Source organism: Vidua chalybeata, chromosome 2, assembly GCF_026979565.1.
Source record: "Vidua chalybeata isolate OUT-0048 chromosome 2, bVidCha1 merged haplotype, whole genome shotgun sequence".
NCBI classification, from domain to species: Eukaryota; Metazoa; Chordata; class Aves; order Passeriformes; family Viduidae; genus Vidua; species Vidua chalybeata.
The window spans coordinates 86,476,963-86,492,428 of NC_071531.1; positions in this window are offsets into that span (position 1 = coordinate 86,476,963).

Below are 15,466 nucleotides of genomic sequence, written 5' to 3' on the forward strand. Positions count from 1 at the left end.
GATACCATACCAAACATTACGTACAACTTACATGATCTACAGTATTAAACCCTGGATATGAAGGCAAGAATTTGTTCTTATCAAAATAATCTTATAAAAAGAATTATTATCCTGGTTATAATGGCAGTAAAACTTACCATTTAAATATGGTAAAATAAATAAATTGATACAAACAGACTTCCTGCTGTCCCCTCTTTCCCTGATACTATGCTCATCTTTCATTTCTGCAGTAGATCTTGATAAAAGGATTTTGTCAAGAACTGGAGTAAGAGTGAGTCATCTCTAACCCAAGTTCTTACTGCACTTTTTAAAGAACTGTGATACTGATGTTGTCTTCATTTTAGATACTGAGTCTGCTTTAGGTAATTTTTTATATTTTTTCAAAAATCACCTTAACTTGTTCTTTTTCTATTATCCCTAAATCCAGTTTTAACGCAACCTGGAAACTGGGTAAACTGGATTCCCCCAGTTTTGCAATCCCCCTTTAATAATCAGGGAATGATCAATCATTTGTGACCTGCATTTAGAGCTCTGTGGCCTTTTCTATCATCTTGTGCTTTTACTTTCAAGGTCTTATAATCTTGCGTTTTGAAATACAAGAATTGCCCGTTGAAATTTTTTTCAGCATCCTCTATGCTTCTCTCAGTTCATACAACTAATGTTTTATTAGCTCAGCATAGTGCCACACACATCCTTGTCCTAGAGCCATTAATAGCACATCTTACAAAAGCAACAAACGTGGACAATGTGCTCTGATAACTGCTGACTGTCAGTTTCAATCAGTTACGGCAATAATACCGGTATGGTTTTTTTATTATATAATCCATAGCTGGAGTTGAGTCCTCTAGAAGCTAAAAAAACCCCTAACACGGTTTGGAAAACTTTTCTCGACAATAAATCACAAAATCTGAAGTAGCTACTGAGCTGAAGTCTGTTGATTAACTTTACATCAATGCAACTCAAAGAAGCATTTTGCTCCAGGGAACTTGCTCAAAGAAATTCTTTGCTCAAAGAATTTTTAATAAAGTAATTATAAAACAATCAATACATCAAACTATCAAACTTTTGAGATGCAAGTTAGATCAAAATTTGTATTTTATGAATTTCTGAATACCACACAACATGGGTAGTCTTATTAGATTTCAAACATAAGCATTGCAACAAATGCTTACTGTCATAAACCTGCAGTTGTTTTTGTTATCAGCTCAGTTCCTTTAAGTCAGAAAATACAGCTTTTAAGTTAGGAAATTGCACACAATATATTTTGATGACTTAATACCTTCATTCATTCATCTTATAACCTTTGTTCTTTGCAATGCAGAGACTGTCTGACAGAACCTTCTTGACATAATGGTTCATTGGAGGTAATGAAGGAAAATTCACTCCTACAGATTTTCAATTGCTCTGGCATAATTTCTCCCTGAAAGTGACTGAAGAGAATTGGTGGACTCTTTAAGTTCCTCCTAACTGGACTAACTGAAGATACCTGATTGTTTAGTGGGCTCTATATAAGTTTTTTTGGAAAGCAAAAACAACAAAAATTGTACAAGCTAGGTTGTTATTCTTGCTGTTGTACTTGTCTTTCTACAGACTCAAAATGCATATATGACAGTAACACTAACAGTCTGAGACTGACTTCTTTGTCACAGGCTGGCCTTATCCTCTGATCACAGCACAACGCTTTCATGGCTGAGACAGAAAGATTTCTTATGAGTGCTATACTTTACTGAGACCCAAAACCCACTCTTGGTAAAAGTCTGCACAGGTCAATGGCCCTAATTCTTTGTCAAAATGCTACAGTCCTCACAAAAGTCAATGGAAACAACAGGAATTTTGCCCTGTATGTTAACGACTGAATTTGATGTGCTATCTCAGGTAAGCACCTTTAAAGACAAATTGTATTGCAGCTATATGTCTAACTGCAGTTTCTGAAAAACACATTCTAGTGTGGATGTGTGGTATGCACTCATTTTAAGTGCCTAAGAGCCTTGAGCAGAGAGCATGAAATATTTCAAACACAATGAATTTAAAAAAGCTTTCTGTTTGTTTTATCTTAGGAAGAGTAATCTTTGCTTTGGTAGCTACCTGCTGATGAAGAACAAAATTAAATGGTAGTCTCTGTAAGTTTTCCTAAGAAATTAGCAAAAATTTTAAAGAATCTTTGAATAAGTTTGTGAAAGACAAAATTCACAGGAATTCATACATTGCATCCAAATTTGCCTTTCAAATGATCAAGAATCATTTGCAAAGAAAAAGATGGGTTTGACAGGGAGCTGGCAAGGATTTCCTGCAAAGTTGACTCAATCTTCAAGTCTGTCATAGCTTTATTAGGCAACTTTACTCATACAGAAGCAATTAATTAGACCACAGCTAGCTGTGAAGAAGAATAAATGTCAACAGAGATAAAGTAATTAAGTTGCCTTTATAGTCAATGGAGAGAAAAAGAAAGTTTTAGGTGTAGTTTATATACTTTTGATATACCTTTGACACTTGGTTAATGGTGAGTAGAATTATAGCTTGGAAGTGCCCATTTTTCAATCTTGATTTAAAAGGGAACCTGAAGTCATTGACTTCCAGGTGAATATCTACACCGTGGAAAACTACGACTCCTTGAATAAATCCTGCCACTTGTGTATTTGTGCCTTATTTGCTACATATAAGTGGAGGATAACTATGTTATTTTTACAGTTGTTTCCTTTTTCTAAGCCTGTATGGACCACATGTTCCCAAGATAAGGTCTTCTCTCATTTTCTGTACAAATCACATTTCAATGTGGAACAGTTCAGCCACTGCATTGGTACAAAAGTGTTCAAATTTTTAATAAATAAACCACTAAATTGATTTTAATAAATTCTTTTCCTGACCCATACTGGGGTTTCTTTATTTTTGCTGATAATAACATAGTTTCTCTTTAGTGGCAAGTTGCCATGGTTTTTCAGTGTCAAGACATACTTTGTAACACTCAACCCATTTTGCCAATTGCATCAACTAGAGCCACACCTTACAGAAAAAAAATAATATTTTTCAGTCATTTCATCATCCTCAAGAATGCAGGTACTGCACTTTGCTATTAGGTGCTGTTGCCACTGTCAAGACGGTATATGTGAATTAGCACTAAGACAAAACACCTGAGTGATTTTGGACCCTGCATAATTTGCTGAGAAGGTGTCTCCTCCTGATGAATACTTTCAGAAAGCAGAAGGTGTAGGACATCACAGAATCATGGAATACTTAAGCTCACCAGTGGCTAGAGAAGTAAATTTGGACACGTAGATCTCTGATTTTCAGTAATGCAGAGAATTTAAAGTTTTGTTAGGGTGTTTTTTTGTTGTTGTTGTTGGTGATGGTGGTGGTTTTTTTTTGTTTTGGTTTGGGTTTTTTTTGTTTGTTTGTTTTTTTTAAATTCTGACATTTCTCAACTGGTAACATTTGAAAAATAATGCTAAAGGATAGGAAAGGATGAAAGAACAAGAAATGTAAATTCCACTAGTCTTAAATTATTTCTGTTCTTCAACCTAATGGGAACTTCCAAGTGTTTTCCAAAAGGTAGATGGGTATGTAAGTACAACAAATCAAAGAGAAGCTTTCACCTTGTACAACAACACAACTGAAAATGAGCTACCAGACTACCATGTGGTGCTAGAAAATCATCTGGCTTGCTGTGAATGAGGGCTTGACACTGCAAACTTAAAATCTCTAAGTGACTCTTACATGAGGGGGCCTCAGTGTAGCTGACTGGCTGATGTGTTGAGCAGGCTGGCTTGGCAGGGAAGAAGAAATTGCAGAAGGGTGTCCACCCACCAGAAAACATGAGTAAGCACCCTGATGCTTCAGGATGGCTGACTGCACGAGGGAAGTCATATGCCACGCTCAGGTTTTATTTTGCTCTTTCAGGAGCACTTTCATATGTGAACAAGTTTTCTGATGGTATCTTTAGAACAAACACCTCTGTAATATTGTCCAGTGAAATATCTGAAATGTCAGATGGAAACTGAAAATGAAGTAGGAGTGAAAAAATGCCACCTAATTACAATTAAGCAAAATATTTGTTCTAACATTTCAGGAACAATGCAATTTTAAAACACAATTTTATACCAAATTATTTTGTTAATAATTTAATAATTCAAAATATTTCAGCTTTAGAAATAATTAATTACATATGTCTATATTCAGAGTTCCCACACTAAAATTTCCTGCCACAAAGTAATGTGGACACCAGCAAGAGATGTGTCACAGCTACTAAACTAAAGATATTGGGTTTTTTTAAGTAATTCTATAGTTAACATCCCATGAAAACTCTGTCTCTCTGTTGATTGAATCACACTGAAGTAGAAAAACTGAGACATTTTAATTAATATAACACCTTTTCCCACCCAAAAATTCCTCAAAAACCTCGGGCTTGTTTTTTTCAATAGAAAATTAACTACATTATTACTTCTCAATTAGGTTTTAACATTTTAAATTGCAACTATTACTTTTATTTTAATTTCTACAAAGTCAAAATATTCTATAAATATTATAAAGCTATTTGTGTTTTATTGTAGGTAGACAAAATTTAAAATTCTTCAAACTTCTTTTCTTTATTGGAAGCTACTTGGCAAATTTAAGATAACAGAGAATAATTCCTTCTTTTCTCTGCAAGAAGCTTGCTTTCTGTATAGATGCAACATGTTTTATTTTTATTCATTTAAAAAACTTTGAGAGACCTGCAGATTAGTGCCATGTAAATACAAAAAGTAAATTAAATCGCAGTCTCTTCTTGACAGATTCATCAATATTTATTTTTTAATTCATGTTTCAACTGAAATTTCATCCTAATTATTAGCAGGCAAATAATGAGCTTCTTTTATCAGGCCACTATGTCATGATAGCTGAAGAGTATTTGAAGATTTGCACTTCTCATAAGCTTCCTAGTACTTGCCTCATACTTCACCTGGTTTGCACTGAACTCTTATATATAGCTATTTTATCTACTAAGTATTTTGCTTACAGATTCTAATCTTTAAAACAAAGCAATCTCCTAGTCACAGTCTCCTAGCAACAAAGCTTACTTCCCTCGATTCTGAATGCTGAAGAATTTATGGGTACTTAAGCTTTTATGTCTTATTTCAAGCAGTCTGACTTTTTCTCAAGAAAGCTTTTGTTTTCTTAAAATGTTGCAAATCAATGCAAGATCACAAATAGGCAGTTTTAAGCCTCTTTTGTTAAACAAAACAACACCTTAACATGTTAATCAAATTCAGTAAGGTCACACACATATTAAGCTTTTATATTCTGTATATAATGCTGACAGTATCAGATAGCAATAGGAGAAAGCTCCCTTCTTAAAAGTATAGGAGTTTGCAGTTAGTAGGGCAGCAAATTTCTCAAACCTAAATTCCCTTCAACACAAAGAAAACAGCTTTCTTTTAGTCATAGATGGTTCTGCCATATAAGACAGCCTAAAGTAGCCAACCTTTAATGATAAAATAGTATTCACCACTCATCATAAGATTTGGTTGAAGATTTGGCTTCTTTGTTCTGTAAGGCTAAAGATTAAAGGCAAAACATGGAAAGCTCACAAACTGCTTCCCTCCTGTCCTATGATCGTTGCATATGCTGAGTGCTCTCCAGTTCAGAACATTGCTGCGCTCCTTTCTGCTACTGGCCCTTGACACTGAGAGACCAGGTCAGTAATTCTCACCCATCTATCAGATCAAGTGTATAAGAGATTTGAATTCTACTTATCTGGTCATCTTGAAGGTACCAAATATCATTGTACTCATGCTGTAAAATCCTTGTGTTATTGTACAGAAAGTGTATTTAACACATGGCAGTCTCCCCTGCTAAAAGCAGAAAGCTTCACAATGTCTTTGTTTATTAAGCATGAGCTTCTAAGGAGATGCAGAAAGACTGTGAGTGCCCTTCTACCACTATCTTTTCTTCTTTATGTTCCCTCAAGTATGATTCTTTCTTGATTATTCCGTTCTATTTCTTTTTTCTTCTGATTTGGCCAAAATTTGAAGAGGTAGAGGTCTCAAAGGTCTCAAGATGCAAAGGGGTGTTGGATAGAGGAAATACTTCAGATACTTAGCCTTTGTAATGTGTAAGATCACAGGAAAGAGAGAGAATACCAGGATCCAAGATTCATTAGTCCCAACACTTAGGGAAATAATAATTATTATTAGAAATCATCAGAGACTGTACTCTTGTCTCAGGTCATTTTTCAGGCTCCCAAATAATTTTGGCAAGTTCATAGTATTTTAAGAGGGTTTATTTTACTATTTTTTGGATTTTGTACCTTTTTGAGCTTTTTTTCAGTTACTGAACAACAACTACCATGGTGTATTTTGCTCTTTGCCTAGATATTTTCCTGTCTCCCCTCTGGCTCAGATCATAATCTGCAAATCATGGCAATCCGTATAGCAGTATTAGGCAAGATAACACTTTTTTTCTACTGAAGTGAACTTTCAGAAGATACTTGATAATCTGGTAGCCTTCCTACATGGACTTGATGAAGAAGAATTCAGTATGTTACAGCATGGTTGTCTGAGCCAATTTTCTATCAACATTTTAATTATTGTTATGATCTTGTGTCTTGTAATGCAATATTTTTGTACTACACTTCTCTCTCTGGCTATGGCCTTGGAGTCCTCTGTTGCTCACATAATCCTTGTGATGCCTGCCTTATTCTGTGGGCTATTTCTGCAGGAGATTTTCCTGCAGTAGCTTCAGAGAAATGAAAACTAGTGTCATCTTTCTGATTTGTGCTATCTGAACAGAATCTGACTGACATGATTTCTGTTTTTCTATTATTTCATGTATATAATGCTGGAAAGATTTTTATTTTTTAATTTATTATTTCTTCAGTTTGTCAATGTTAGAATGAGCTCTGAGGATATTTACAGGCAGCTTATTATTTGAAAATTTAACTTGAGTCCTGTCTCTTTGTAAATTATGATCAGTTCTGTGTTTAGCTCTTTAAAGAAAAGATTTTCCATCACACCTTGATAGTTCCTTGTTGAAATGATGAGGCAATCAATCTGACTGTAAATCCACTGACTTATCACTCATGGAAAGTCCATTACCTTATTGCTTGAAAGAAGCATGTTGTTACTGTGAAGTCACAAGAGTCAGCATCCCCTTCTTTTTGCCTTGTCACACTAAAGCATCTGAGAACAATTCAAACAATCTGTGGAAGCTCTTGTCAGGGCTCCTCTCCTGAGGAGACAGGGCAGTGCTTGGCAGTCAGGATTAGTCCCACAGCCCCAGACAGGGACCAGGGCATCCAGGACAGCCAGGGCAGCCCAAGCCCCCAGCAGCAACCCTGGGGATAGGGATAGGGATAGGGATAGGGATAGGGATAGGGATAGGGATAGGGATAGGGATAGGGATAGGGATAGGGATAGGGATAGGGATAGGGATAGGGATCAGTCAAAGCCAAGCTGGGCTTGGCTCAGGTGAGGGCCCATGGGCAGGTGGAAGCTGGAGACCAGCTCTATGTGGTTTGCTGGGCAATACCTGACATCCTGCAGGAGCAGCTGTGAGGTCCTGGGCTGTGGGCAGAGTCAGGAGGAGGCCAGGCAGGGCTCTTAAGGCCACTGGTGGTCTCCAGACCCTGTGTCTGACAACACCTGAGCTGGAGACTGCACCTGGCTCACCCACTTCAGTAGGCACAAATTGACCCATTCTCCATGCATTAATCTATCCCCTTTTTTCAACCAAAGCTCAAGTTTTTTCAGCTCCTCAGCACCACTGGCAATAATTTCTACATAATTTTCTGCATAATGAAGGCCTACAGGAGGACAGTAAGAGACTCTTTATCAGGGAATGCAGCTATAGGTCAAGGAATAATGATGTTAAATGAGAATCTGGTAGAGTTAGATTAGATATTGGGAAGAAATTCTTTACTGTGAAGGTGGTGAGGCACAGGAACAGGTTGCCCAGAAAATTTGTGCCATCCCTGGAAGTTCAACGCCAAATTGGACAGGGCTCTGAGTAACTTGGTCTGGTAAAAAGCATCCTTACCTCTAGAGGGGGGCTAGACTAGACAATCTTTAAAGGTTCCTTCCAACCCAAACCATACAATGACTCTATTATTGAAGTCTTCATTCCTGGGTGGATTGCAGCTCACATTTGCTTTTCAGAAGACTGCATGAAGTCTATATTGTGTTCTGGGGAATTTTCTACCCCTCCTGTTGGAGCAAATCCACTGTGCAACATAATATATGGAAATGATGGCTCCAGAACTGCTACCAATAACTCTTTGTCATGGTTTGACACTGGCGCAATGCCAGCGCCCCCATGAAAATGCACCTTCCCCAAATAACTGCTGTGAGATGTTATCAGGAACAGAGCAGAGCAGGCCCAAGCTTAATAACAAAGGGAAAAAAAACTTTATTAAACTACTACTAGTACAGAAAACACATAAACTAAATCCAGGATGAAGACCTTTTAAAACACACCCCTCCTCCTCCCAATTCCTAAAACACCCACCATGAAACATCACCCGGGATTCCTGATCAAATTACCACCCTTCAGATAATCAATACTCAAGCTATCAAGGGAGAGAGAAGTCTCTCTTGCACCACAGACCTCCCAGGAAACACAGTTGCCACCTCCTGTGTTTCCCTGTCACACATGGCAACCGCCTGGAGAAAATCTGCCAGTGTGACACTCTCCATTCTATGTTACAGTGTTCTCACCACCGTGCATGGACAGACTGCTCATAGGGCTCCTTTAAGGATGCTTTGCCACGGACCCAAAGATACAACAGTTCAGCTTCTCATCTTGGGACTACAGTCCCCCCCATTTTCCCCTGGGGCCAAGGGTCCAAGAACAGAGATCATCTTCTTTCCTGAAGACAGAGGGCATCACCATTCCCTCCTCAGCTTTCTTCTGTTCTTGCCATTCCTGTACTGTTAGAAGCTGAAGCAGGTCTCCTTGGGTCACCACTGCATCCCCTTAAAATGCAGTCTCTATTGCAGGAGATTTTGGTTCAGTCCATGGCTAACAAGAAAAGTCCAGCCAAAAGCCACTCCATCATCTCCTCCCACCTAAATATTTCTTCTTCTAACATCTCAGGTCCCAGACTGTCTCTCTTCCACTACAAATCAAGGAGGAGTAATATTTTACAAAGCCCTCATTTCCTGGAAAAGGTTAAAAGTTCAGACTCCCTGGACGGCTGATATCTCGGTCCAGCGTTCCGTCTCCCACGCTGGGCATCATCCCCCCCGCCTTTCTCCTTCTCTGCCGGCAAATTTTCAGGTGCCGCCAGGCTCTCTGCCACTTTCCCTCTTGGAGGGGGGAACAAAGGCATCTCCACTTCTCTCCACCCTTCCGTCCACAGGAGCTGGCTCGGTTCCAGACCCTCAGCCCCTCGGCCTACCTGGACAAGGCCGCGTGGCTTCCCCTCCCCCACCCAGCCCATGGCTGGGCAGGGGAGAGTCTGCACTCTCTGACGACCGGAACCAAAGAGACAGTTCCCCTGGGAGTTCTTGCTTTTAACCCCCTGTGTTCTCAGAGGCGTGTCCATACTTTCAGTGGTCACTCCAGGTGCCAATATCCAAACCTGACCACTGATTGGTTTGACCCAACTTCCTGGAAAAAAATTCACTTCCATGTCAAACCACGACACTCTTGCAGGACCAGACCTCACGTATGAGATGTGTTCTGCATTGGACAGAGAGCAAACAGGTGGCAGACCACCTATGTATTTTGCACACCTTTTCTGGCCATTATCTGGAATTTCTGGATACTATCTAGTGAGCCAATTCCCAAAGCAAGTAGGCGATAAAATGCATCTTATAGAAGATTGGAGGATATGGTGGTCCTGCAAAAAGCAGGGCCTGATTCAGTGGCCTAGTGATTCAGCCATGAAGGTGAAAAGCTGATATCCATTGTTTAATTTCCTAGAATTTATTTTTTGATACTTTTCCCCCCAGAGAAAGATTTCTGGAAATGAACTGAATGCAGTGTCTATGCCATCACCTAGAGCAAACAGCTATAGGTAATTGCTGCGGCAGACTATAAATTATTTCAGAATTAAGCCATTGAACTGAATGATTTTAGGTACCTGAAATAAAAGTTTTGGATTGTTAGAAAATTAATTCACTCTTCAAACAAAGTCCCAAATTATGCAGAATGCAAGCAGCCTGGATACATAACCCTAATTCTCCTAGCCTCCCCATGCAGGGGGCTTATAACTAAATGATTTTTGAGGTCTGTTCTAACCCAAACCAAATTTTATGTTTCTATGATAACCTCTCTTGCTTTCTTAAAATGTCATCTGACCCTGGAAGAAGGTAAAGATCTCTCCAGAGCCATCATGTCCTTGCCTGCAGGCCCTCTTCTGTTTGGTGGTCTCAGAGCAAGCCTAAGAACTCTGCTCTGTCCAAAATGTGTCTGCACACATGCCCATCTGCCAATTGCACTGTATCTGGGGCACTACTGATATTAAGTATATTCAGGTGGCTGCTTTGCTTGAAAGCTTCTTTTACCCAGGCCTTTCATATATTTTTTTATCTTTTTGTACATGAACTGTTTGGTATGTCAGGATAGGGTGAAAATAAATACATTCAGTTGCTGCTGTTGGAAAATCTCTCTACTTTGAATATCTAAATATGCATCAAACCCAAGAGAAAATAAGCACAATAGTAACTGTAATTAAGTGTTTGGGACACATGAGGAGGAGGAAAAACTGAAATTTTGCCATTGTTTTATTTTTTTAATTTTATGGTAAGCATTCAATGGACAATGGCAGACAACTAGGCTTGCCTCCCTTTTCTAGTTGAGTTCTCTAATCAACACATTCTAGACTTTTGGTTCATTTTCTTTCTTTCCACTTATTTCTGACACACAACAGTGCCTTTCAGTTTCACTGAAAGGGTCTAAGAATCCTCCCCTCACTTCATTCCTGAAGGGATGGGTAGGGGAGGTTATCGAAATATTTAGATCTTTCTTGTGTGATAAGACATATGGATTCAAACACTCTTCATACTCTGCTGTAAATGTAGGGGATTGCATATTCCAATGAGAATTTTTTAAAGTTCTCTGTGTATCAGAAATTTCCAAATTATTTTCTGGCAGAGGCAAAAATCGAGGATACAGAACAATCCAGGGTAATTAGGTGCAATGCAGGTAGTCACTTGGAGGAGGGATTCACCTGCATTCACCTTCTCCTATGCTGCAGCTCTTCCTCTTGTGTTAACAACTTCTGCTCCCCAAGGAAGAGAAAAATTAGTCCTCTGAACACAAAAAAGCATATCTGCTATTCCTTATATGCCTTTTCTCTCTGAAGTGCAGAAATTGCTTTTCCTCCAGTTCAAAGCCTAGACAATATCTGTCACACAATCTGGCCTTTTGCTGTCCTCTTCTGGTTCAGGCTTCTGCACATGTTTTCTAAGTCCCTTAATTCTACATAGCCCCATTATATTTAGGACATAAATTTTTCTCTCAGAGTTCTAATGATACATTGGTGGGGCTGGAATTCTCAGTGGTAAAAACTTCTTATTAGTGGTGGGCCAAAATGGCATTTTTGTGGTCCTTGATTTCATCTTGACAGGGAGGGCCATGAATCCATTGAATTTTATGGCAAAACCTTTATTCAGCTTAAACTTAACTGTTTATGAATGTTAGAGGGGTGAATGTAGCATATTTTGCTTTTGTATTTTTTTATTTATTTCTTTTATAGACTTACCATTTCCCACATATAGACAGCATTATAGAAATCATAGTTTTGTGAACATGCCTTCAAGTAGTAGCTATGGTTCAGTCGTCTTACAACAATTTTATATCATCATTAAACCTCACTGAGAGCTCAGATCTCACTGAATCACAGGCTGCCTCACTGATTTAAGAATATAACAACTGTTTTCCATAAACATAAAATGTATGAAAGAAAGATTTTCTTCTGTTCTATTAAATTTTATTATAAAAAAAAGATAATACATTTAACAGACAGAAGTATTCCATCAAATGTTTTATTATGTCATTAAACCTTAAATATCTTCCTGCTTTCAAGGAATGAGAACAGATTATGCATTTAGGAGACCTCATAAACAAAGCTTAAAATTCATTTAACAATTAAGAGACTAAAGAAAAAGCTTTTTTCATATATTTTTCCCATGTTTTTTTTTTTTTTTTTGCACTCATTTACAGCTGAAATAATAAGAATAATTTTAAATTTATATAAATAGAAACAAACCTAACATGGGCTTCACTATATAAGTTTGGATTCTTTCACAGATACTATTGTCATTCATTATCCAAAGGTCAACACTGAAAAAAGCAGCTCTGGCTTTGAAGAACAGGAAACAGGAACAGCAAAGCACAGTTACACCTACAGCTACAGAATATAGAATATAGCTAGGCAATACCCTGTCAAAGTTAGCTGCAGAAAGTTACTGTGATGTATTATTTCTGATTTTATAAGAGCCATTTTTGAGTGGCTATAAAATTAATCAGTGCAAAGGTCAGGAGCTTTCAAAATGCAGGTCACTACTTTGTTGAGGAGATTAAGTAACTTTCAAAACTACTTTAAGTACTTTTTAATTAATTCATCTTCTTTCTGATGGCTCCGGAAAGGGCTGTGAAGAGCAGGATGTAATTGGGGATCACCACCCAAGGCTTAAGTAAACAAATTCATGGCTAAAAGCAGTCACGTCTGACAAGCAAGCTGCCCCTCGCTGAGCTGGGTGGGTGCAAGGAGCACACAACCGCGCCCGGGCAGGGAGCACGGGCAGGGCACACGTGAGACCCCCAGTTCCGCCTGGGACGGCACCATACGGGAGGAAGATGGTCATCCTTGAACAGAAACAGTCACAATAAAGTTCCTCTAGCTAGATAAAAAGAGAAATGCTTGTTGTTGTTGTTGTTTCTTTTGCAGAGGATTTAACTGAGATAGGACAGTCTTACCCATTTTTAAGAGGAGAGTATTCCAGTATATTGCGAAAGACAGAAATGTTAAAAAGTGCAATATTAATATAGGCTGGATGGTCCCAGGGTAAGTTATTAACTCAATGACTGATTGGGGAAATCTTGATTTTGTATTCAGGTCTGAAAATTTTGAAATCTGACTTAGGAAACCTAAATTTCATTTTGCATGAGACCCTGTGTGGCTGGGATGAAAAGGCTCCATTAAGATAGATATTTGGGGATACAGTGAGGGACTTGTTTGTGTGAAATATTATTTCACCCCCTCAAAAAATTACTTTGGTCAAATTATTTTATTCAAATTACATGTCTTGCAAGAAGCAAAAACCAACACAATCACTGTAATAGTCAAGCTCCCACACAAAATGAAGAGACCACAACATTTCATAACAGTGTACTAGAAAGAGCTACTTAGATGATAATGAATCAATCTGGGAGTGAGGGGAGCTGGAGAACTTAACAGTAAGTCCAAAATGCAAAGTCTAATGCCTGATATGTTGGTAGCTAGGAACATTTATTTTGAAAGATTGCATGCTCAGGTAAAGCAGATAAACTCCAAGGAATAGAACTGGAATTGAGCAAATTAATAGAGCTCTTATTGTTTCTCTATCTGAATAAAACAGAAAAGCCAAGATTGAATATTTTGAGCATTGCAGTTCTAAAAGCAGAATAAAATTTGCAGAGATATCAGAAAGACAAACCAGTGAGTTTTCTGAGCAAATTGGCTTTCTTTAATCAGTATGCAGTTCCAAAAGGAAAGCAAACAACTTTCAGAGACTTCATATCAAACAGATGTGAAGAATGAAGCTGCAGTGCTGAATAGAGATCTGGTATTTCTCTTTCAGTTAAATCAAAAGGAGGACTTTGTATTGTATGGACAATTCTCAGGCAAACAGTAACTGGAAGTTACATATCTGAATAGAGAGATTGAGGTATTTCATTTGAAAAGACCTGTGAATGATTGCTTTATCTCCTTTATTATCAGAGTGTGTTAGAACTCAGCTGCATATTTCAGATGTATCTAGTGGTTCACTGCATACTAAGTACAAGGGGATATAGACTTAAAACACTAAGATTTAACTACTATACTGTAGGGAATGGTGGTAGTTTAAATTCCAGTGATAACCAGAGGACATTCTGACAGATGCTTAGTGTCTGTAATTAGTGTGGGAAGCTGACTCTAAGCAAGAGTCTTTAAAGTTTAAATCTCACAAGGGAAAGATAAAGACTTAATATGAGGGAGAAAAAAAATGTAAAAAAGGAAGATCTTGACAGTTTTTTGGTTGTTAATTGTAATTCTGTCCTGGCTTCCAGGGTTCACAATGGGATTTTTGGTACCATAGTTTTCCTGAGGCAGACCTACATTTTTCATTCAGGCCTTGATTTCCCGTTGTATAATTGCATATAGTGAGCTCTTGACAAATTTATCATGTGGTGCCTGCAAAGTTATGTTCCTATTGTTTTCATGTGCTTCAGACTTCATGTACAGCATACCCCAGAAGAGAAAGTGGTCATTGTTTTATCTGGATGTAGTTTTAAGAACACCAAAACCACTTTTACAGGTGCCTCTGATAACAACCTCAGCCTCATCATTATATAGATATTGTTGATTATGAGGAATTTATTACTGCTGACTGAATCTGAAAACCCTTCACAATAAAGGGACACCATACAGGATCCAAATTGCTTTCCTGTAATATTTTTTTTTTATTCTTCAGGGTAAACATCTGATAGGGAAGGATTTTACTTTCAACTGTATTCACCTGTTTAGTTGGCTGGTATGGGCTTATTGTCAGGAAGCAACTCAGTGTCATTGCTGATGTGTTTCACCTACCAGATTCTCCAGCTCTTCCAGGCTCCATGCCCTTGCCAGTGTCCTTGCTATCTTCCTACTGGATATAATTTGAAATACTGGCAATTTTTTTTTTTTAACAAACTATTCAAGGTTAGGTTTTAGACCATGCTATGCAGATTTGTAATAGCAGTTACTTGCTTGATCATGAGTCCTGTCAATTAGCCATCTATGGTTCAAGAGAATTTGATTTAATTGAATACCATTAGTTTAGTACTTTGTAAGGATGGGAATATCATATTCATTTACTCTGCTCTGGAGGAAAAAAATAGATGCTTTTTACCACTTTTTAACTTTCATTTTCAAGTAGCTTATCACAGATTTTGACCACATTGCCGAGCTGTCATTTATTAAGTCCATTGCACCAGACTATTTTTTCTCCTGCTGTTTTAGCAGCACCATTTGAAAGACTTTACATATTAATTGAGTTCACTGTGAAAAATATAATATCTTTTTAACATCAGTTTAAGTATTTATGTTTAAATAGATCTTGAAGTGAAAACCAGCAAAACTATATAAAATAAATAAAAGATTTGTACATGAAGGGAATGAAGACAAGAATGAAAAGTGTGTCAAATCAAGATCCAGTATTTCACTTTTACTTATTCTAACTCCAAAGATCTTTATCATTGCTATGTGGCTTTGCTGCCCTTCTGAAGTCTCTCCACAGAACCTCCACCATCTGCCGCTAACCTTCTTTCC